The sequence below is a fragment of the Jaculus jaculus genome, chromosome 16 (genome assembly GCF_020740685.1).
Source record: "Jaculus jaculus isolate mJacJac1 chromosome 16, mJacJac1.mat.Y.cur, whole genome shotgun sequence".
NCBI lineage: Eukaryota > Metazoa > Chordata > Mammalia > Rodentia > Dipodidae > Jaculus > Jaculus jaculus.
In genome coordinates, this window is record NC_059117.1 from 68,274,150 (window position 1) to 68,295,957 (window position 21,808).

At 43.7% G+C, this 21,808-nt stretch overlaps 1 protein-coding gene across 2 annotated transcripts in view; it reads left to right on the forward strand.

Annotated features, from left to right (window-relative positions):
• Nucleotides 1-7,458: 7,458 nt before the first annotated feature.
• The window catches only part of Fhit (fragile histidine triad diadenosine triphosphatase), a 1,635,415-nt gene continuing 1,621,065 nt past the window's right edge, over nt 7,459-21,808 (forward strand). Inside the window, exon 1 of one of the 2 annotated variants that reach the window (XM_045135946.1) lies at nt 7,459-7,542. The gene's annotated coding sequence lies outside the window, so the exon portion shown is untranslated. The remainder of the gene's footprint in view (nt 7,543-21,808) is intronic. The other variant, XM_045135948.1, reaches the window with a different exon arrangement.

A 21,808-nucleotide genomic window follows, 5' to 3' on the forward strand; every position in this document is an offset into this window, starting at 1 on the left:
TAGTTTGAATGGATGCTCCCCAATACATCCAGGAGTTTGTTAAGGCTTGTACTTTAGCTCTCCAGTCCCCTGGCTGCAGGAGGTGTCACTGTGGGTAGATCCCAGGGTCCAGCCCTGTGGAGTGCTGGGTGAATTCTAGTCTATTGATGTGCAAAGTGCTTCAGCTGTGCCCGGGCTCCAGAAGTGTGCTCGCTGGTGCTCTTGGTGGTGGCTCTTCTCTCCGTGTTTGGACCTATGAAAGGGGGCCAGCATCTTCCACCATTAAGGAACTTCCCCTGAATCTGTCAGCTTCAAATAAATGCCATGCCTCTCAGAACCTGAGCCTGGTTTGGAAGTTCATCCCACCAATGTGAGGCTGACTGCTACACACACTGACAACTGTTTTATTTATGGAATAGTTTAACCTCTTCCCTTAAGCTATTACCATGAGTGTTCAAACTGGCCTCTGGTTACCTTTGACCTCATCTGCTATTATTTTTTTATTTTTATTTATTTATTTATTTGAGAGAAAGAGAAAGAGGCAGAGAGAGAGAGAGAGAGAGAGAGAGAGAGAGAGAGAGAGAGAGAGAGAATGGGTGTGCCAGGGCCTTCAGCCACTGCAAACGAACTCTAGACACATGCACCAGAATCTGGCTTATGTGGGTCCTGGGGAATTGAACCGAGGTCCTTTGGCTTTGCAGGAAAACACCTTAACTGCTAAGCCATCTCTGCAGCCCATCTGCTATTATTTTTAATCTCACTAATTCTTCACCAGTGAACGTGGGCCTCCTCTGATTCTTCCACTGTGGCAAGCTTGTTTGTCTTTTGTTTGCATGTGTGTGTGGTGTGCATCTGTGTATGGGTGTTCATGTGTATGTGGGTGTGCACATGCACATGTAAACACATTTGTGTGGAGGTCAAAGGACGACCTTGGCTATCAGCCTCAGGAACAGCATCCACCTCCTTTGTAGACAGGGCCTCTCTCTAGGCTGGGCGTCACCAGCTAGGTTAGGTGAGTCGGCCAGTGAGCCCCAGGAATCCTCCTGTCTCCATCTCCCCAGCAATGGGACTGGTATGCACCACCATGCCTGGCATTGTGATATGTGAGTCCTGGGGATCCAACCCAGGCGAGCTAGCAGGAGGGAGCTCTCTTCCCGGAGCTTGTTTGAATACTTAAGACCTTCATACTCTCTGTCTGGAACATTCTTCTATAGATTTCTTCATGGCTCATTTCCTCATCATTAAATGCTAATTCTTCAAGTAAGTCTTTGTCTAAATGGCACCCCTTCAGAGAGTCCCTCTATGACCACCTTATCTAACAGACGGTCACCTATTCCTGCCTGGTTCATCACTCTGCTTCTTATTGTAGCATCTATCAACACTTGTAGCTTACTTATCAATTTGTATATTAGTATATGATCAGTCTTTTCTACTGGAAGTCCCATAAATTTTTTATGACTTATTTGTGACTATATTCTAAGCACCTAGAACAATGCTGGACATGTGATAAGGACACAGCAAATACTTCTTGAATTCGTTTTTCCTTTTGCCTACAAGTGCAGCAAGTAAGTAGCTCTGTACTTGCAAGGCTCTCGATCTCCGGTGCAGCCCTCTGAGCTGTCACTCAAATCTCTCCCAGCTTCTTTGCTTCTGTCCCGCTATCCTGTGTCTATGTTGTTGGCAGATGAATCTCCCTTGCTGGAGCCGTGAGACTTGCTGTGTATCTTGCCTTTGCTTGGGACGCCCTTTCTTCTCTACGATAGCTGTCAGAATACACTCGTTCAGACGCGACACCTGTGTGACATCACACATGTCTGCCTGCTTGCATGCTCTGTACTCAGTGTTGCACAACTCCAGGGACTACATTTGACTTGCTGGTTGTATAAATTATTCTGTTCATCACTGTGATACCTGAATGAAGAGACTTGAGGGAGGAAGAAATTCTTTGGGCTCATAGTATGACAGGGTGCAGTCTCTCATAGTGGGGAAGGCATGGCAGCTGACCATGGGACAGAGGCGTCTGGTGAGAACCAGGGCTGGGTCATAATCTGTAAATCCCCGTCATCCCCTAGGTCGCCAGCTTCCTCCAGCTAGTTGTCACGTCCTGAAGGTTATACAACTTCTCCAAAACAAAACTCCTAGCTGAAAACACATGAGCCAGCTGGGACATTTCACACTCAAAGCATATCACTGGTGAATCCTCACCCTTATGCACAGACACAGAGCTACCTTTAATTTATGAAAAACTGAACTGACTGAAAATTGCATCACACTCTGTGCTAAGTCCTCCCCCCGAGAAATATAGCTTTTTAATTTTTAGGAAAGGCTTTTAATGGGTTTCATCTTCAAGAAATGATGAAATGCCTTTAAAGTTTTGGTGTAGCTGGGGCAGTATGTTTGGAGGCATAATTTCTTGAAAGAGAGTGATGAGAAACCATGGCTTATCTCTGAGCCACCCTAGTGAGATCACAGCTTGGACACTGGGCTTAGTTTTATGCACCTTATGGTCTAGGTAACTGGAAGATGATTGGAAAAGATGCCACTAAGAAGGATAAAGTGTGGTTATTTATGAGGCATAGTTAAAAAGAGACAGCATACATATGTTCTCTAACTATAGGGAATAGTTTGATCTCTTAAATATCTAATGAGCAAATCTACCCAAGGAATCCTTAAAACACATGACAACAAAGGGATACATAAGACTGGAAGATAAAAATAGAGGTAGTAGAAAATGTAGACATTTTTTAAAAGCACAAGAAAGTTATTACTCTTATCAGCAACTGAAATTCTCCAATCGCTGCCAAAAGTCTCAATGATTACAGGTTCGGAAATTTGGGAATGTGAATGGAACATTTTGATACAGATAAGTTTCCCAACCTTACTATAGTTTATACTAAAAAGAAGGAAAACTAATAAGGTTGTCTTTTTTCTTTACTAATGTATTCTCATCTTAGACATGATTTTCTTCCTCCAAGTTAATTCCTCACTGAGATTCTTGTCTGGACGTCTAGGTTATGGCCCATGGAACATGGTAGAGATGAATTATGCGGAGGGCTGAACTCTGACTACAAAGATCTGTCTAGTTTTGGTATTTTCTACAGTAGAAATTTCCATGTCAGTCCTATGGGCTTCCAGAGGATGCTATTAGGACTGTTGACTAAAGAACAGCCAGTGACCACTAAAAAGCTGGATATGAGCACTGGACTTCCCCACGTAAAGCTGATCCTACATTGGTTCTGGTGGAGGTCACTGTTACCTTGTTCCTGCGTCTCTACCCTGGGATTTAGTTGACTGTCACAAGGGACACCATCCAGGCTCCTCTGTTTCTTTCCATGTGTACCTTATGGCTATACGATAACCATTCATTGACCCGTACTGTAGACTAAGGTATAAAGGGAGCTCTTGCCTTCACAGAGCTTACATTTAATTGGGATCAGACAGGTGATAGTCAGAAAGACAAATAAATGTTTGCTACAATTAAAAAAAAAATATTTTTGCCTCAAATTCTTTTAATTTTTTTTTTTTTTTTTTTTTTTTTGGTTTTTCAAGGTAGGGTCTCACTCTGGTCCAGGCTGACCTGGAATTAACTCTGTCATCTCAGGGTGGCCTTGAACTCATGGCAATCCTCCTACCTCTGCCTCCCTGAGTGCTGGGATTAAAGGCGTGTGCCACCACGCCCGGCCTTTTAATTTTTTAATCGTGAAAATTTGCTTAAAATTTATATAGTTCCCTCACATTGCCATCCTTTGTTTCCCTTCTAATCCCCCTCCCTGAACCCCCATTTCCCCTACTATTCCCTCTTCTTTATTTTTCTCTCTCTTTCTGTATCTCTCTGTCTCTCTCTCTTCCTGCTCCTCTTCCATCATCCTTGATAGGCTGCAGACACTGACAGCCACTGTGAGGTTATGAACACAATGACCATCTTGTGTCTGGTACTAGAGATCAAAACACTAGGAATGTCTCATTAAGGGCTGCTCAACGGTCACTTCTCAGCATTTTGTGAAGTTTTGAGTCTCCCCAGTGGTCACCACCATCTGAAAAGAGAGACTTCTCTTTCAGACACTACAGTTTCAAGTAAAACTCTTTGTTAAGAAGAAGTGCTATAGAGGCACAAGGCACAAAAAGATTTTAAAAAATTACTTCTAGGTCCATAGGTTACCTACATCTTTATTTTCTAAAGAAAAAAAAAAAAAAACAAAAACAAAAACCAAACCAACCACATACGGTCCTTAACTGGGTTTCTTCAAAATCATGAAATAAAAAGCACACGGCCTGCAGTGGTATTTTTTCTAAACTCCCCTCTCCTTAATATTCTTCCTTCTTGCCTTACTCTCCCCATGCTTCCTCTCAGGGTCTCCAGAGATTTTGTATTTCCAAGTATGAATGAAGCTTTTGTTGTCATTTGGTTTGTAGGTCTTAGTGACGATTAAGAAAATACAACCTAAGACTGAAGAGATGGCACAGTGGTCAAAGGCACTTGCTTGTAAAGCTTGGCAGCCTGAGTTCCATTCCCCGGTACCCACGTAAAGACACATGCACAGAGTGGTACGTGTGTTGAGTTTGTGTCCAATGGCAAGAGGCCCTGTCATACTCATGCCCTCCCTCCCTCTGTCTTTCTTCTTACAAAGAAAGAAAGAAAGAAAGAAAGAAAGAAAGAAAGAAAGAAAGAAAAAGGGAAAGAAAGAGAGACAAGACAGTCTGTCTTAATTGTTCACATACTAATGATACAAAGCAGGCAGTTTGGATTTTGGGGTGTCGATCTAGTTCATTTTTGAATGATACTCATTGTATTCGTCTTCATGACTAATAAACTGAGAACGATATTAGTGCCCTGCCAGCTCCCTCTAATCCCTTATGATCCTCCTTACTTCCAATGACATTACCTGTATTGCTCATTCCTGTGGTCATGGTGGCCCAGAAAGCAGCTCCCACTGACTGTTGGGAGCTGGTGCTCAAACAACCTTGTTCTTTTCTCTCTTCAGTGAGATAACTCAGCATAAGGCATGTGCTGATATTGCTTTCTAGAGATCCCCAAGGATTGATCCACAGCTGTCCATACTAGTAAGATGCTCAATAGAGTATCTTTTTATAAAAACCATTTATTTACAAGGAGAGAGAGAGAGAGAGAGAGAGAAGAAAAGAGGGAGGGAAAGGGGAGAGAATGGCTGTGCCAGAGCCTCTAGCTACTACAAATGAACTATAGATGCATGCATCAGTTCATGCATGGGTACTGGGGAATCAAACCCAGGTCATTAGGCATTTCAGGCAAGTGCCTTAACCTTCAAGCCTTCTCTCCAGCCCTAGAATAACTTTTAAAATTCATCTTCATTTCCTGTTTCATTTTTCCTGTTCTCTTAATGGTATTGCCTTCAATTACCTCTGAAATCAGCTACTGAGTGTCTGTTTCAAGACCTTGCTTCTGATGACACCCAAACTATGCAGATTACTTAGTCGTGTTGTAGATTACATTGCAATTTCCTATTGATTTCCTTGGTACTTGGAGGTCCTGGGTCCAAGGAATGTGTCTTGCCTTAATGCTTTTACAAATATATGTACTGCGGAAGGTCAATAGTTGACTTTCTGCCCAGAACACCTTTCTTGTGTAAGGATGCTCATCAATGTTGCAATTGCCCTTAGCCATGACTTTGGCCTTGAGTGTGTTCCTGTTTGCCTCTGAGTAGAAGATGTGATGATCTGTAGGCTGATACTTTCTCAGGAGGAGAGTGTAGGTGTTGAAGTCTCCAGTTTCATATGATTCAGTGATATTTTTTTTTCTTCCACATTTAGTTTGGCTGCTGACACATGTGTTGAAATCTCTCATGCTGATCAGCCCGAGAAAAGCTGGGGACTGCTGAGCTAAGTGTACACTCATCAAAGCCAGAAAGAACTATTGCATTATAGGAAATAACCCCAAACTGACAGAAGCTTAAGTTAGGAGGCCTGAAGGAAGGGTTTTAATCCTTATGCACAAAATTAATCTGTATACATATTGACCACCTCCCTGCTGTTTTAACTGTAATTGTTTTCTCTTTCATCTTAATTCACAATTCACATAGTGTCACTGTGTTGTAAGGCATAATTTGACCATAATCCAGGGTGACATTCTCTGAGAGTCAAGGTTCCAAGGACATCAGAATTTCTCACCAGGATGCTTTGTAAGACACCTTGTTACTCTCCATGGGGTTCAAACATCAGAAAGGATGAAAGATCTAAGGCTTTGTGCAGTCACCTGCATGTAATGAGTTAGGCCAAAGAACAAGGTGAGAGAAAAAAAAAAACAAACCTGTGACATATCTTAGGATTTGTCCAAGTGTTGTTGGATGTTACATTTCACTTTCAAAAATGCTAAGGGTGAGTGGAAAAATCTCTCTGTTTTCTTGCATCCGACTTTGTGAGGGAATGAAAAAAAAGAAAGAAAGAAAGAAAGAAAGAAAAGCAAGCAAGCAAGCAAGGAAGGAAACATTATTAAGAACAGTGGCCAAAAGAAACAGTATAATGTAGTGGCAAGTGTTTAATAGCCAGGATCATAGTTTCTGCTTAGGAGTTGAATGATACTGTGACAATCACATTCAGCAATTTGTAGCTGTTTTTATTGCAAAATTAAGTTTACTTCTCACACACCATTAGACCCAGAACATGTTGAGGCAGGAGTTGCCTGAGTCAATACTTTCTTCAGTATCCACATGACATTCGGTATGGATTATATTGAGAAACTGGTTTTGAATTAAAAACTAAAAACACCAAGGGCAATGGACTTGTGGTGGTCAGAGGTGGGTTTAATTGGAGAGGGAGAGAGAGATGAAGAAGAGGGGAAAGGTTGCCTCTAGGTTTGATGAAGTCATTCAAACCGTATTTAGTATGCGTCGGGCATCTTTCTAGGGTGTCCGAAATACTGCATCAAAATAAAAATCCCCTTTTGCACGGGTCTTGCATCCTAGTGAGCTAGTGAGACAGTAAAACGCACAGGAGCACTCTACAGAGTGTTTTGTAGTGACAAGTGCGGAAAGAAAAATATCACAAAAACAGGGAGGGGAGCTTGCGTGCAACTTTGCGAGAGGATGTCAGGAAGCACCAAGGGTGGCCTCAGAAGTGTGCGAAACGGGCTTCGCGGGCGTGTTCCGAGAAATACAAAAAGGAGTCTTAGGACATCTAAGGTTTGAGCCAGTGCAGTGGGGTGTGGAGTCTTGAAGCGGTTTGTGGACTTTCATTTCACATGAAAAGAATAAAGATCCTCTCCCCAAGTGGAAAGAGCCAAAAGCCGCGCAACCTACGCCAAAAATAATTTCTCTTACCAAGGTAGCCTTCAGGTGCTCTTTGGCGCCATGTCTGTCACTGTGGCTTCTGATTGGCCCGGTGTAGGCGCACGCTCCGCGTCTATTGGCCGCCGCGCCTGTCTCCAGATGAGAGGCCCTCCTGAGTCCCGCCCCTGCCGCCAGGCGTTCTGGGAATTGTAGTCCCGGAGCGGGCTTTCCCTCCGCGTCGGAGCCCTGCCCGGTCCTGTGGCGCTCGCGTGCCGCGCTCCCGCCCTCTGCCTTCCGCTCCCAGCTGCCAAGGCCGTGGCAGGTAGGGCCGCGGGAGGCCAGCCCGAGCGGAACCGTGTCTGTGGGGCGCGGGGCTGGGTTTCCACGCGTCTGCGTCTGCGTCTGCAGGGGACGAGGCCAGCTCTGCTCGCCAGACCTGACGGTGGACGTGTGTCCCCGAGGAGAACTCTCCCACCCACCCTACCCCGCCTCGAGGCTCCCCGGAGGGGGGACCCAGGCCCCCCCCAGTTCTTGAGCACCGGCCCTTGGCTTTAACCCACCCGGTTCCCGTCTCCTTTTACAAGTGGGGAAACTGAGGCACGAGGTGGCGCCAGGGGAGGGTGTGTCCTGGGACGCGTTTAAGACCGCTGTCCTCAGAGGTGTTGGGTGGGGGTGTCCCTGGCTGCCTTTGTCAGAGTCGACGACAGGTAGCGGGAATCCCTCCCTGCCCCACCTGTTGGCCAGTTCCTTCTATAAAAGTGGGGAAACCGAGGCCGCGCGCCCGCGAGTCCAGGGACACCCCACCCGTGCCCTTAGGGGTGTGTGTACTCGGGCCTGGCTGCCTTTGGGTTGAGCAGTCTCGGAGACAGGTAGCGAGAATTCCTGCCTCACCCCTCTTCCCCAGTTCCTTGTAGTCCAAAGTGGGGACACTGAGGCAGGAGGTCGCGCCCGAGCGTCCGGGGGCACCGCACCTCTGCCCTTGAGAGCTGCAGGCGGCCCTGGCCGGCTGCCTGTGCTCGCCCAGCCTGGGGTACAGGTAGCAGGAGTCCCTGCGCCCCCCACCAGGTCTCTGTAAAACGTTTAGCTGTAGCAGCCCCCCCCCCCCAAAAAAAAAATAAAGATCTGAACAGGTAGGTGCCCTGGACGGGTGCAAAACGGGGCACAGAGAAAACAATGTTCTGGGAGAGACTGTGCATTTTGAAACTTGAAAAAGAAAAAAAAAAAGAAGTCTAAAGTAGGGGAAAAAAAAAGACCCCCCATCGCATTCGCTGTGGTGGAGAACCGGCCACCCGTGGGCCGCCCTGCCCTGGCCCCTATTGTGTGGGTGGGCTGTGCCAGTTTCCTACGCGGGGCGCGCCCAGGTCGGCTTGCTCGTCGGGGAAGGGGGCGAGCAGGTGGCATCCCCGTCCTCGGCTGGCGTGCTTGCCGTCTGCGTGGGGGAGCTTGGCTGGGGCGGGGCGGGGGGCGGTTGATAAGCAGCTTAACAAACTCCCTGGTCCAAGGACGCTTCCTCCAAGCTGTGTGAAAGTTTGCTAGACGACAGCTGCTATTATTACCTGAGCCTTAGCTATATTCGAGAAAATTCTCTCGTGGGTGTAATAGACACGCTCTCACCAGAGCCACGCACTGCCAAGGATTGTTACCTGCCTGTGGTTAAGTCGATTGTACCTGAAAGCTCCATTTTACCGAGGGCGACCTCGGTAGCAAAGGCTTCTGGGAGTTGTAGTCTTGTATTTTTTTGGCTCCCAGCCTGCCTTTTGGCCTGTCGCGGTGTCTCCTGGGAGTTGAAGTCTCACTTCCAGCCACCCAACGGGCGAGTCTCTTCATTCAGAACTACGATTCCCAATCGCCCCTCAGTCTTGGCTCCCATCCTGCGTCGCCTACTTTAAACTGGGACTAGAGGAATATTTAGCAGATTTTTTTAAAAAATTGCATGTACAGTTCAAAGTGTTAAATATGGAATTTTTTAGAAGCATCCTCAAACCATCTCTTTCAGCAAGCAACACACTGTATTCCATTTGTAAATCAGAAAAAGCTTGACAATGCGGTTTGCTCATGTTTTGTTTCACAGCTAGTATTAAAATGTGCTACATTTGGGCTGGAGCGATGGCTCAGAGGTTAAAGGAGCTTGCTTGCTTGACAAGCCTGAAAGTCTAACGAGCTAGAGTTGATTCCCCAGTACCCGCATAAAGCCAGATGCTCAAAGCGGTGCGTATGTCTGGAATCGTTTGCAGTGGCAGGAAACCCTGGTACACCCATACTCTTTGTCTCTCAAATATATATGTATTTTTTAAGGCGTGTGTGTGTGTGTGTGTATACACATATGCTACATTTGCTATTAATTAAACTCTTTTTTAAAAGTTATATGAGAGAGCTAACCTCTCTAATACAGGTTGGGATGTCATGCCCAAAGGCACTCCCTCCCTCCAATAACTGACTGCTACTCCCACAAGGCATAACTCACAACTCCATGGGGAATACCAACATCCCCACTGAGGAGGGCCGTCTGCGGAATGGGGGCAGGGAGGAGGGAAAAGATGGTACCAACACCTGATGTGTCCATACAAAGTAGGTTCTTAATGGTCATAAAAAATATACAGCTAAGGAATAGAAGTTCTGGAATTGTAGTCCCTCTTGCTTGATGGTTTTATATTAATAGGAGGTTCAACCTTACAAAACAGGGAGAAATCTGGGTGTGGTAGCACATGCGTTTAATCCCAGCACTTGGGAGGCAGAGGTAGGAGGGTCGACGTGAGTTTGAGGACACCCTGAGACTACATAGTGAGTTCCAGGTCAGCCTGGGCTAAAGTGAGACCCTACCTTGAAAACAAAACAAAACAAAACAAAACAAAACAAAACAAAACAAAACAAAACAAAACAAAACAAAACAAAACAGGGACAGTTCAACCTTTTTGACTGCAGAACCATAATGCTGCTGTAATTAGACACTGATGTTAGAGCCGCCAATACCTTTGAGATCATTGAAGTTTACGGCAAAGATCTTAGAACAGTTCCTGGCATACAGAGCAGGTTCCACAAATGTTAGTTATAAATAGCTTTATCATACCTTTATTTCAGAGAGGAGGAAACTGGATCAGGTGACAGTGTAATTTGCCCAAGGTCGCATCGTTGCTTTGAGTCAGCAATGAGACTAGACCCGAGCATCATTTTTTTCCCACCAGCAGCCAGCTAGGAACACCACATGTGCAGCTATTAAGATAATGATTTTTTCCCCCTCTGATTTCTTCTTTTTATGCCACCACAGGCTAGAGCCAATTGTTGTCAAGTATCCTTTCTTACTGCAAAGATGGTGCTATTTCATTAATTCAATACATGTCTTTTGACCATCTCTATGTATTCATCCTGTTAGGTGCAAAGGACATAGAAATGAAAGATACATGATGTGTTAGAGCTGGAAGGACCTTAAAAATCATCAATTATCACTTTCATTTTGTAGATGGCTGAGTCAGTGGTCTTCCTCTCATGTCCTTGTGTGAGCACAGGCAGATTGCTGAGAGGTTTCACCGAACTGGAATGCACCCTTTCAGGACTTGTTTCTTCTGTGTGGTGTCCTTCCCCTAGCCTTATTCTCATAAATGCTTGGGAGAATGCTTTAGGAAGTGCCTTTTTGTTCTTGTTAGCTGTATGAACAAGCAGCTCCAATATGTTCCACTTCTATTTTGGGAATCAGCCTTGTTTTGTCTCCTGAATACTCCTTTGTTGTTTCAGATACCCGAGAACAGAACCTGATGCTGTATTTACATTCACATCTAACCCTTTAATAGCAGGTGTCAGGAATGTACACAAGGTATTTGTATTACACAAAGCTTTGGTTCTAGAAAACACACAGGCCCTTCAATTATGTATTCATAGATAACAAACCAAGTACCTCTCACCTTTTCTGTGTGAAAGATGATTTCTGTATAATTAGATAATAACATAACAGTTTTGTAAATTATTGGCTAAACATTCCCAAAGCAGTCAGTATTCGAGAAGTTCTCCCCGTCAACCTCTGTGTTCCCGAAGACTCTCCCAAGTGACAGTCTGAGAATTCTCTTTCCCACACATGGCTCGGCTGCTGTAAGACTCTGAAAACATGTTTGTGAAATTGCATCTGTAAGCTCCCCCTCTCCCGAGGTCTGCTCACACACACACGGCTTTTTCTTGAATCTTACTTTTCTCTTTCAGTGCAGAAGTGCATCTTTGAACTATAAGATGTAGGAGGTTACTTTACTTTCAACGTGAGCATTGCAGAGAAAAATCTCAGCCTTTGAGGTTAGCCTCTAAAGGGCTGTATCTGAGTATGTCCATGGCTGTGACATCTTAGATCAGAAAGCGATCCACAAAACAGCAGGGAAACAGTATGGATTGGTACACTGAAAGCCTGTGATTTAAATCCCAGTTCTTTCTCCTGGAATGGCTTCTGTTAGATTTGTTTCTTCTCTGTAACATAGTGATAATAAGCATTTTAACCACATGGAGTCATGGTGAAATAGAGCTTTTAAAATTTGGAGCCTGCCACTGGGTTCCTGATTATCTTACAGCAAATAGAAAATACCTCTTATTTTTTGTCTTTATCAATGTAAACTTGTGATAAGTGAAAGTAAAAAGATTTTCACTTGTTTCTTAGGTGGGGCAGCATATTTAAAATACGGTTTTCTTTAAAACCCATCTAATCTATATAGTGACACTCTGGATGTGAGGCAGAGAGATGGAAAAGATTTTGTGTAGGTACTGCTTGCTGAGAGGTCTCGGTACCATGGCTCCATCTAGATAATAAACTTTGATCTGAAAGCAGCCTGCTTCTGTCAGCGAGGCCTTCTGTGTACCTGTAGAAAGGACCAGAGTCTGTCCCAGGAGCCTCAGGGTTAATGTGAGTCATTTGTCACCCAGCTGGTGAGTAATTCAGGAGCAATGGCCAGGTGGACATGAGGGAGCTTCTTTCTGATGTTGACAATTTTCAAAGCTATGGGGTTATTAATAAGGAGGTGAGCTCCTGTAAAGTCATGCCAAGGCACAGAGGAGAAACAGGAAGTGAGGACACAGCAAACGCAGAAGCCCTTGGGATTCTAAACATTCGGCTGGCCTGCCAGGACCTCCACTGTGTGCTGGTGGAAAGCAAGGAATGTGACTGATTGGGAGGTGGTGATGGTGGTAGAATGTTCTAGGTACAGATGAAGGAAGGAAGAAAGGAAAAGAGAGGATAGGAGAGGACAGGGGAGAAGAGGAGAGGAGAGGAGAGGAGAGGAGAGGAGAGGAGAAGAGAGGAGAGAAGAAGAGGTGTTGGAATCTGGTGAACAGAAAAAGGAGATCTGGGTACTCAGGGATGACAGTGGCTGGAGGAAGTGATGAGGTGAGGCTGCAGTGAATGGTTGATGTTATATACCATTCATTACTTGGATTTTCCAAGACTCTGGGACTTAATTCCGAGGACATTTGAGAAATCACTAAGCAATCTTAAACAAGGAAGTAAAATATTTGGGCATTTTTTCAATACATTTATTTGCAAGGAGAGAGAGAGAGAGAGAGAGAGAGAGAGAGGGAGGGAGGTGGGGGGAGGGGGAGGGGGAGAGGGAGGAAGAGGGAGAGGGAGAGAGAGAGAGAGGATGAGAGAGAGAGAGAATATGAGTGAATAAATATGGGCACACCATGTCCTCTAGCCACTGCAAATGAACTCCAGATAGCATGTGTTACCTTGTGCATCTGGCTTCATGTGGGTATTGGGGAATTGAACCCAGGTCATTATGCTTTGCAGACAAGCACCTTAACTGCTGAGCTATCTTCCCAACTCTGTTCGGGTATTTTTAAGCCTACAGATCCAGTATCGATAATAAATCTGTGTGAGGCAATAGTTGGTGTGGAGAAGACAGCTGGATCTGTGCTTCTTAAGCATTAATGTACATGTAAGTCTCTTTCTGGTACAAGAATATCAATTCTAGATTGTCAGTGTAGGTCAGGAATTGTGACGCCTTCCCACAATGCTCTTTCTCCTTAGGTTCATCTTGGCTCTGTGTGGTCTTTTGTGTTCCCATATAAGTACTGGATTGCTTTTTCTAGCTGTGTGAAGAATGTCACTTTAACTTTGATGTGACTTGAATTGAATCTGCAGATTACTTTTGACTATAGTCATTTTCACAATATTGCTTCTGCCAATCCAGGAGCATGGAAGATCTCTCCAACATCTGGTATCTTTATTTCTTTTCTCAGTGTCTTTAAGGCTTCTTTGTAGAGGTCTCTCACATCCTTGGTACTTTATATTTGGAGGGAAGGGGAGTAATCTATTGTGAATGGTATATTTTTCCTGATTTCTTTCTCAGCAAGCTCATTGTTGGAATATATGAATGTTTATGATTTTTGCATATTGATTTTGTATCCTGAAACTGTATTGAAAATCTTTATTAAAATGAAGAGTTTTCTGGTAGAATCTGCAGGGTCACATGCATACAATTCATATCATCTGCAAGCAGGGATAATATCATAATATCATTTTTTCCTTTCCTAATTTTTTTTTTCAAGGTAGGGTCTTACTCTGGCTCAGGCTGACCTGGAATTCACTATGTAGTCTCAGGGTGGCCTCGAACTCATGGTGATCCTCCCACCTCTGCCTTCCGAGTGCTGGGATTAAAGGTGTGCACCATGACACCCGGCTTCTTTCCTACTTAAAAAAAAATATTTATTTTTTATTTTGTATTTATTTATTTAAGAGAGGGAAAGAGGGAGGGAGGGAGGAAGGGAGGGAGAGAGAGAGAGGGAGAGAGAGAGAGAGGGAGAGAGGGAGAGAGGGAGGGAGAGAGAGGGAGAATAGGAATGGGCTGGGTACACCAGGGCTTCCAGCCATTGCAAATGAACTTCAGATGTGTGTACCACTTTGTGTATCTGGCTTACGTGGGTACTGGGGAATCAAACCAAGGTCCTTTAGCTTTTCAGGCAAGTGCTTTAATTGCTAAGCCGTCTCTCCAGCCCTCCTTTCCTACTTTTAGCCCTTCTATATCTTTGTTTTGTCTTATTGTTCAACCTAGAGAACTATATTGAATGCGTATGAAGATTTTAGAGGTAATCTTTTCGTTTTTTTCCCCATTCACTATAATTTTGGCTATAGGCTTGTCATATATGGCCTTGATTATTTTTGAGGTATGTTCCATCTATTCCTAATTTCTTTAGATCTTTCATCAGAAGGCACACTGAATATTGTCAAATGCCTTCTCTGCATCTTTCAAGATGATTGTATGATTTCTGTCCTTAGGTTCATATGATAAATTCTGTTTATTGATTTGCATACATTGAACCAACCTTGTATCCCTTGGATGAAACCTACTTGGCCATGATGTACAGTCTTGATGTGTTCTTGAAATAGGTTTGTAAGTATTTTGTTGAGAACTTTTGCATCTGTGTTCTTTTGGGAAAATGGTCTGTAGTTTTCGTGTCTTCATTCATTTTTGGTATCAGGTAATACTGGCTTCATAGAGTGAGTTTGGGACTGATCTTTCCTTTTATATTATGTGGGACAGTTTGAGATGTGTTCATCTGCCTTAAAAGCTTGCCAGAATTTGATAATGAATCCATCTGGTCCTGAACTTTTGAAAGTGACAAAGGCCTCATGATACTGGCACAGAAACAGACAGATAGACCAGTGGATTAGAATAGAGGGCCCAGAAATAAGGCCACAAATCTATGGTCACCTAAATTTTGATAAAGGCATCAGGAACATGTAGTGGGAAAAAAAAAGAAAGCCTGACTGAATATCTGCCTGACAAAGAATGAAATTAGACTCACACATCTCACCCTGCACAAAGATAATTTCAAAGTAGATCAGAGACCTTCTGTAGGGCTGGAGAGATTTGCTCGGTGGATAAGCTGCTTGCCTGTAAAGCCTGCTGACCCAGGTTCAGTTCCCCTGTACCCACGTAAAGCCAGATGCATAAAGTGACACATGTATCTGGAGTTTATTAGCATAGGCTGGAGGCCCTGGTGTGCCCATCCTCTCTGTCTCTCTTCTCTCTCTCTGCTTACAAGTAATAACTAAATTTTTTTAAAAAAGACTTAATGCAAAACCAGAAACACTGAACATACTAGAGGAAAACACAGGCAGTCACTGGAAGTTACAGGTCTAGGTAAAGACTTTGTGAAGAGGATTCCGATAGCACAGGAAAGAATCCCAAGAATCAGCAAGTGGGGTCACATGAAATCAAACATTGCTTGACGGTGGGGTTCCTTACCCTACTACACAGAAGGGGAAATCGAGGCTTGGCCACGTTACAATGCCATATTTGCACCAACTAGGAAACTGTAAGCACAGGGAATAGGGAGCTTACAGAATGGAAGAAAATCATTGCTAGGTATTCCTTAGACTGGGGTTGATATCTAGAACTGCAAAAAATAAACAAGAAAAAAAAAAAAAACCCAAAACTGGCTGGTTGTGGTGGCACACGCCTTTAATCCCAGCACTTGAGAGGCAGAGGCAGGAGGATCGCTGTGAGTTTGAGGCCACCCTGGAACTACACAGTGAGTTCCAGGTCAGCCTGGGCTAGAGTGAGACTCTACCTTGAAAAAAAACAAACAATCAAAGGACAAGAAAGGAAGACAGAAAGAAAAAAAAAAATCCTGCCAGTGAATAGATAAGCTAATGAAATGAATAGACAGTTTTCAAAAGAAAAAATGCAAATGGCCAACCAATATTTTTTAAAAGTGTTCAAGGGCCAATTTCCTCATCTGTGTAATAGGGTAATAATTTCTACCTTAGAGGGATGTTTTAGATTATTAAAGAAGTAGCCCATAGAAAGTGCTTTGCCCACTAATAAAAAATATACACTAGGCATAATGGTGCATGTCTATAACCCACTACTCAGGAGGATCATGAGTTCAAGACCAGCCTAGAGCCCATAGTAAGTTGCAGACCAGCCAGATGAGAACCCGTTTCAGAAAACACCAACAAAACAAAGAACAAAATCAGCTGGGCATGGTGGCGCATGCCTATAATCCCAGCATTTGGGAGGCAGAGGTAGGAGGATCACCGTGAGTTTGAGGCCATCCTGAGACTCCATAATGAATTCCAGGTGAGCCTGGGCTAGAGTGAGACCCTACCTCGAAAAACCAAAAAAATAAAAAATAAAATAAAACAAAATCACAATTTCATGCATCCTGCTTCATGTTTCCTTGTCTACTGGATTTAGAATTTTGAGTGGGATGCATTATCTTTTATCCTTCTAAGTTTATTGGTCACATACTATGTCTGCGACTTCTCCAGCCCATTGTAAATATTTGATTACTATGGGTGCAAGGGAATTGGAATGTCTTCTTTATACATCCCAGGATATGGCTGAGGCCCCATAGCCTCGTAGATGAACAACTTCATGGAACTCTTGCATGACATAGAGTCCTCATGAGGAGATGAAGATCTGTAGAGTTGGGGAAACCTGTATGTTGTTTTAAAAAACATGTTACTTATTTATTTATTAGAGAAAGAGAGAGAGGAGGGAGAGAGAATGGGCATGCCAGGGACTTTAGCCACTGCAAACAAACTCCAGATGCACGTGCCACCTTGTGCATCTCACTTTATGTTGGTACTGGGGCATCAAACCTGGGTCCTTTGGCTTTGCAGGCAAGTGCCGTAACCACTAAGCAACCTCTCCAACCTGAAACCTCAGTATTCTTGTGCTGGCTTTGATGAAGTGGTGAGGAATGACAAGTGTGGCTAGTAAGTATGTTGGCCTGTTTGGTGGAGTCTTCACTCTGTCCCTTTGTCTCTAGAAATGAGGCTGTTCCTTTCCTCCATGTACAGAGAGACCATTTCTCACAAGAGGATTTTATGATCTGTTTGTTTCTTGGGAAGATTGACAGATCCTTTCTGGATTTTATAAACTGCTTCAAGGGAGAGGGAGAGAAAATGAAAGTTACCTTTTGTTTTTGTTGTTTTCTCAAATTCCTTCAACTTAAGGTATCTGAGGGTATATGTCCTAAATCCCACTGTGGGAAAGGAGGTATATGTTTCAAACTGTGCATTCAAGCCTTTGTAAAATTGCTGGGGGAGAATCTGGGTCCCTGAAAGTGACAGGCTGTACCCCATTGTGATAAATGGAATTTGGAACATTGTAATGGAGATTTATTTCTTCATTATGTAATATTAGCCTGATTCAGTTGCTTTTCTGACTTAGTGGTTCTTAGGGCTGGCTGCCTTTACACCCCCTTCTTGCCTGCCGGGGGTGGATCTCATGCAAATAGAGCCAGTCGGGCAGGGGGACAGGTGTTGGTATTTTCTTTCTGAGTATCTCCATCAACTCCACACTTCCTTTAGGATAGAGGCCAGTGGCTCTGACAAACCAAGTATCATGATATGAATCCGACGTAATCTAACAAGAGGTGGGGAATGGACTATCTAGAAAACAGCATTTTGAAAGCTTTGGAAAGGGAAGGTATGAGATGGCCTATCACAAAGCTCTTCTGAAATTTGATTAAGTTTAGTTTATGCCCTGGGACACACTTGAGATTAACTCCTCGTTCCACCTCCCCATCTCTAGCTTTGTGTCCATGAATTAGGGCGCTTCTGACACTCACCTTGAGACTGGGTTTCTTTTCCTGGTACTTAGTTGGCTCCATTCTTCATAATTAGAACTACTACTAGTAGTAATAAGAATAAGAATAAACCCCTTTAAGATCACATTTAAAACAATTTTAATGACCTATGACAGGGTTATGGCAAAAATTTAAAGAACTGTTTAGATAAAATACAACCTATTTTTAAAAGTATTTTAATTATATTTGTTTATATTTATTTGTGAGAGAGAGAAAGAAAGAGGATGGGTGTGCCAGGCCTTCTAACCACTGCAAACAAATTCCCGATACATGCAACACTTTGTGCATGTGGCTATGTGGGTACTGGGAACAGATCTTGGGTCATTAGGTTTTGCAGGTATGCGCCTTAACTGCTGAGCAATGTTTCTAGCCCAAATACAACTCATTTTTACTAGCACTATTCTTACATCCTAATAATGCAGAAATCTTAAATGAACTACTTGTTCAGAGGTGGCCTATCTTAAAGTTTGATTTCCTTCTTCCCTCCCTCCCTCCCTCCCTCCCTCCCTCCCTCCCTCCCTCCCTCCCTCCCTTCCTTCCTTCATTCTTTTCTTCCTTGCTTCTATTCTTTCCTTTCCCTTCCTTTTCCTCCCTTTCCCTTCCTTTTCCTTCCTTGCCCTCCCTTTCCCTTCCCTTCCCTCCCTTTCCCTTCCCTTCCCTCCCTTTCCCTCCCCTTCCCTCCCCTTCCCTCCCCTTCCCTCCCCTTCCCTCCTCTCCCCTCCCCTCCCTTTAACATAATCACCCTTACTCTTCATCTCTGGGCAGGGAAATGAAGCCAATTTGACTAAATACCTTTTGTTTTCTGAATTATTTATTATATAGAGAGACTGTAGGGGAAGAAAAGTTCTCTTCCTATACCCAAGTTCTGTTTCTAGGGCCTAAAAAGTTAAACTGACAGAGGAGAGATTATGAGAATAAATCTTCTACATATTGAAGGACTTCATGGAAAGAAATAAGCTTTCAAAGAGGTGTGTAGAGCTGGAGGCTTTCATACCCCACTGAGAAGCAGTTGAGAGAAGAGGCTGAGGGCTTCTAGAGCACAACTGGAGGTGGGAGGGATCGACTAGAAGAACATGACTGGGAGAATGTATGGGAAATAAAGGTTGTTTTATAAGATCTGCTATGTAGATAAAAGTCATTTTTTTTTTCTGGGTGGAAGAGGGAAAAAACTTTATAAATGTTTCCTTTACAAGGGAAATCTATGTCCTGCTAAATGGGAGAGAGCAGAGAAAGTGTTTTGTACCCCTCCCATCCATTCCAGGGCTGCTAATTTTTAATTGACTTTGACTCAGAATAACCCCCATTCCAAAGTGACATATTGTGGAGTGGCAGATTCTAATCACCTTCAAGACTCTTCTTTTGGTTCCTAGAAAATAGAATATTTATGTTTAAAACCCTTTCAAGAGTCTAGGAGCTTTATTGGTCCGCATTTATATTGATCAGCACCATAATTTCATTTTCCAGCATTTCCAAGGCCTCTCTCTCTCTCTGCCCATGAACAGGTCAGTTTGCTTGCCATAGCTTTATTTTCCCAAGTTTGCTGACTCCATAGAGAGAAAAAGAGAAAGTGGGAAAAAGAATATTGTTGCCAGTGGGTTTCATAGAGTTAAAATGATATATTTCAGGGTTTTTCTTTTATAGATAGATAGATTTTTTAAAATTATTTATTTATTTATTTGAGAGCGGCAGACACAGAGAGAAAGACAGATAGATAGAGAGAGAGAGAGAATGGGCACGCCAGGGCTTCCAGCCTCTGCAAACAAACTCCAGACGCGTGTGCCCCCTTGTGCATCTGGCTAACATGGGACCTGGGGAACCGAGCCTCGAACCGGGGTCCTTAGGCTTCACAGGCAAGTGCTTAACCGCTAAGCCATCTCTCCAGCCCTTCAGGGGTTTTTGTAGGTATGCCTATGTTTTCTTTTAAAGAATAGTTAAGTATGACTAGGAGAGAAAACAGAGAAACTTCTTTAGAATCTCACCAAAGGTGCAGGTGACAATGTGCTGGAAACTGAGGCCTCATTCTAAATATTTTTATGCTTATTAGCATTCCTTGTTGTAGATTTGACTCTTTCTGTTAACAGTCAAATTCTGTGGTAATTTGGTATAATTTGCAGCTTCTCAGTTTCACAGTTATTGGAGTAAAAATAATCACCATAGATGGTATTGAAGTATTATCAGTTTTCCCTCATGAAGTTTAATTCACACATATTTTAGTTGGAGGGGATTACAGTCTATAGTCATTTAATCGATGAAGGCAGTGGTATGCATTCAGAACAAAGTTTTCAGGGCTTGGGAGATGGCTTAGCAGTTAAGGCACTTGCCTGTGAAGCCTAAAGGACCCAGGTTCAATTCCCCAATACCCACATAAGCCAGAAGCATAAAGTGGTGCATGCTTCTGGAATTTGTTTGCAGTGGCTAGAGGCCCTGTTGCACCCATTTTCTCTGTCTCTCTCTTTCTCTCTTCTCTGTATCACTCTCCACTCAAAAATAAATACATATAAAAAATTCCTTTAAAAAAAAAGAACAAAGTTTTCATTTTCTACAAGGCTTGAGGTTTTCCTATGTTTTAAAAACAAAATAAAACAAACTACTTGAAAGTCAATATATGCCCATTGTGCCTGGGGATGCCAGTCCAGAAGGAGTTTCTGTCTGGAATTGGGTCTCTGAGGATAGGTGGAAGGAGAGGTCTCAAACCCGTGGAACCTCCCGCCACTGAGCCCGAAGGAGAGGGAGAGAGCCAGGAGAGCGCCGAGGGCAGCAGGGAAAGGACAATCACACGCAGAGGGCATGGGTGACCAAGAGCAACAAAAGGACAGTTGGTAGAGCAGAAGGGAGAGGTTTCTGTATTTACAGTCATCTGTGGGGAAAAAAAAATTAAAAATTAAAGTTTTTTTTGTTAGTTTTACTATGTCATCTGAAAGAGGTGGGTCTTGTTTTCACTGAATTTGGTCTACTGATGTACATAGTCTGCTTAGATTGGTCCACTTAAAGGTCACTTAGGAGACACATTAGAGAAATGAGTGGTCATACTGTCGCACAGTTAAGATTGGGGTTTGAATATGAATTCTCTCCACTCTAAAGCTCATATATTAAAGGTTTGGTTACCAGCTGGTTAACTTTTTTTTTTTTTTTTTTTGGTCTTTCGAGGTAGAGTCTCACTGTAGTTCAGGCTGACCTGGAATTCACTCTGTATTCTCAGGTGGCCTTGAACTCATGGTGATCCTCCTATCTCTACCTCCTGAGTGCTGAGATTAAAGGCATGCACCACCATGCCCGGCTGAGCTGGTTAACTTTTAAAAAGTCTTTGGATCACTTTAGGGCTGTGACCTAACCAATAGATTAATTATTTTTTTTATTATTATTAAGTAAACACTTTGTGTGGACACATCATGTGTAGGCCTCATTCCCCTCCTCCCTGCCCCATTCTGCCGAGGGCCCTCCTCAGTGGGATTGCTGGTGTGCACCACAGGGTTGCCAGAGGACAGCCCTCGGTCATGGTTGGGTGGGGGCAATGCCTCTGGATATTGCTTCTCACCCTGTATTTATTTTTTTTTTTTATGGTAGTGTCTTGCTCTATCCCAGGCTGACCTGGAATTCACTATGTTGTTTCAGGGTGGCTTCAAACTCACCATCAATCCTCCTACTTTTGCCTCTTGAGTGCTGGGATTGAAGGCACCTGGCTCCTCTTTTCTTCTTGAGGCAGGGTTTCCCTCTAGCCCACACTGACTTGAAACTCTCTCTGTGGCCCCATCATGGCCTTGAACTCACAGAGATCCTCCTACTTTAGCCTCTTCAGTGCTGGGATTAAAGGCGTGTATCATCACACCTGGCTTTAGATTAATCTTATGATAGATCCCTTACTTTGATGGCGTGACAGGAGATGGGGCCTGCCTGGAAGAAATGGGGCAGTGTCCTTTAAGGGCATATCCTGTCGCCAGCTCCTTCCTCTGTCTCTCTCTCTTTGCCTCCTGGATGCCGTGACAGAACAGTTTCCTCTGTTGCTCACTCCTGTGCCAATG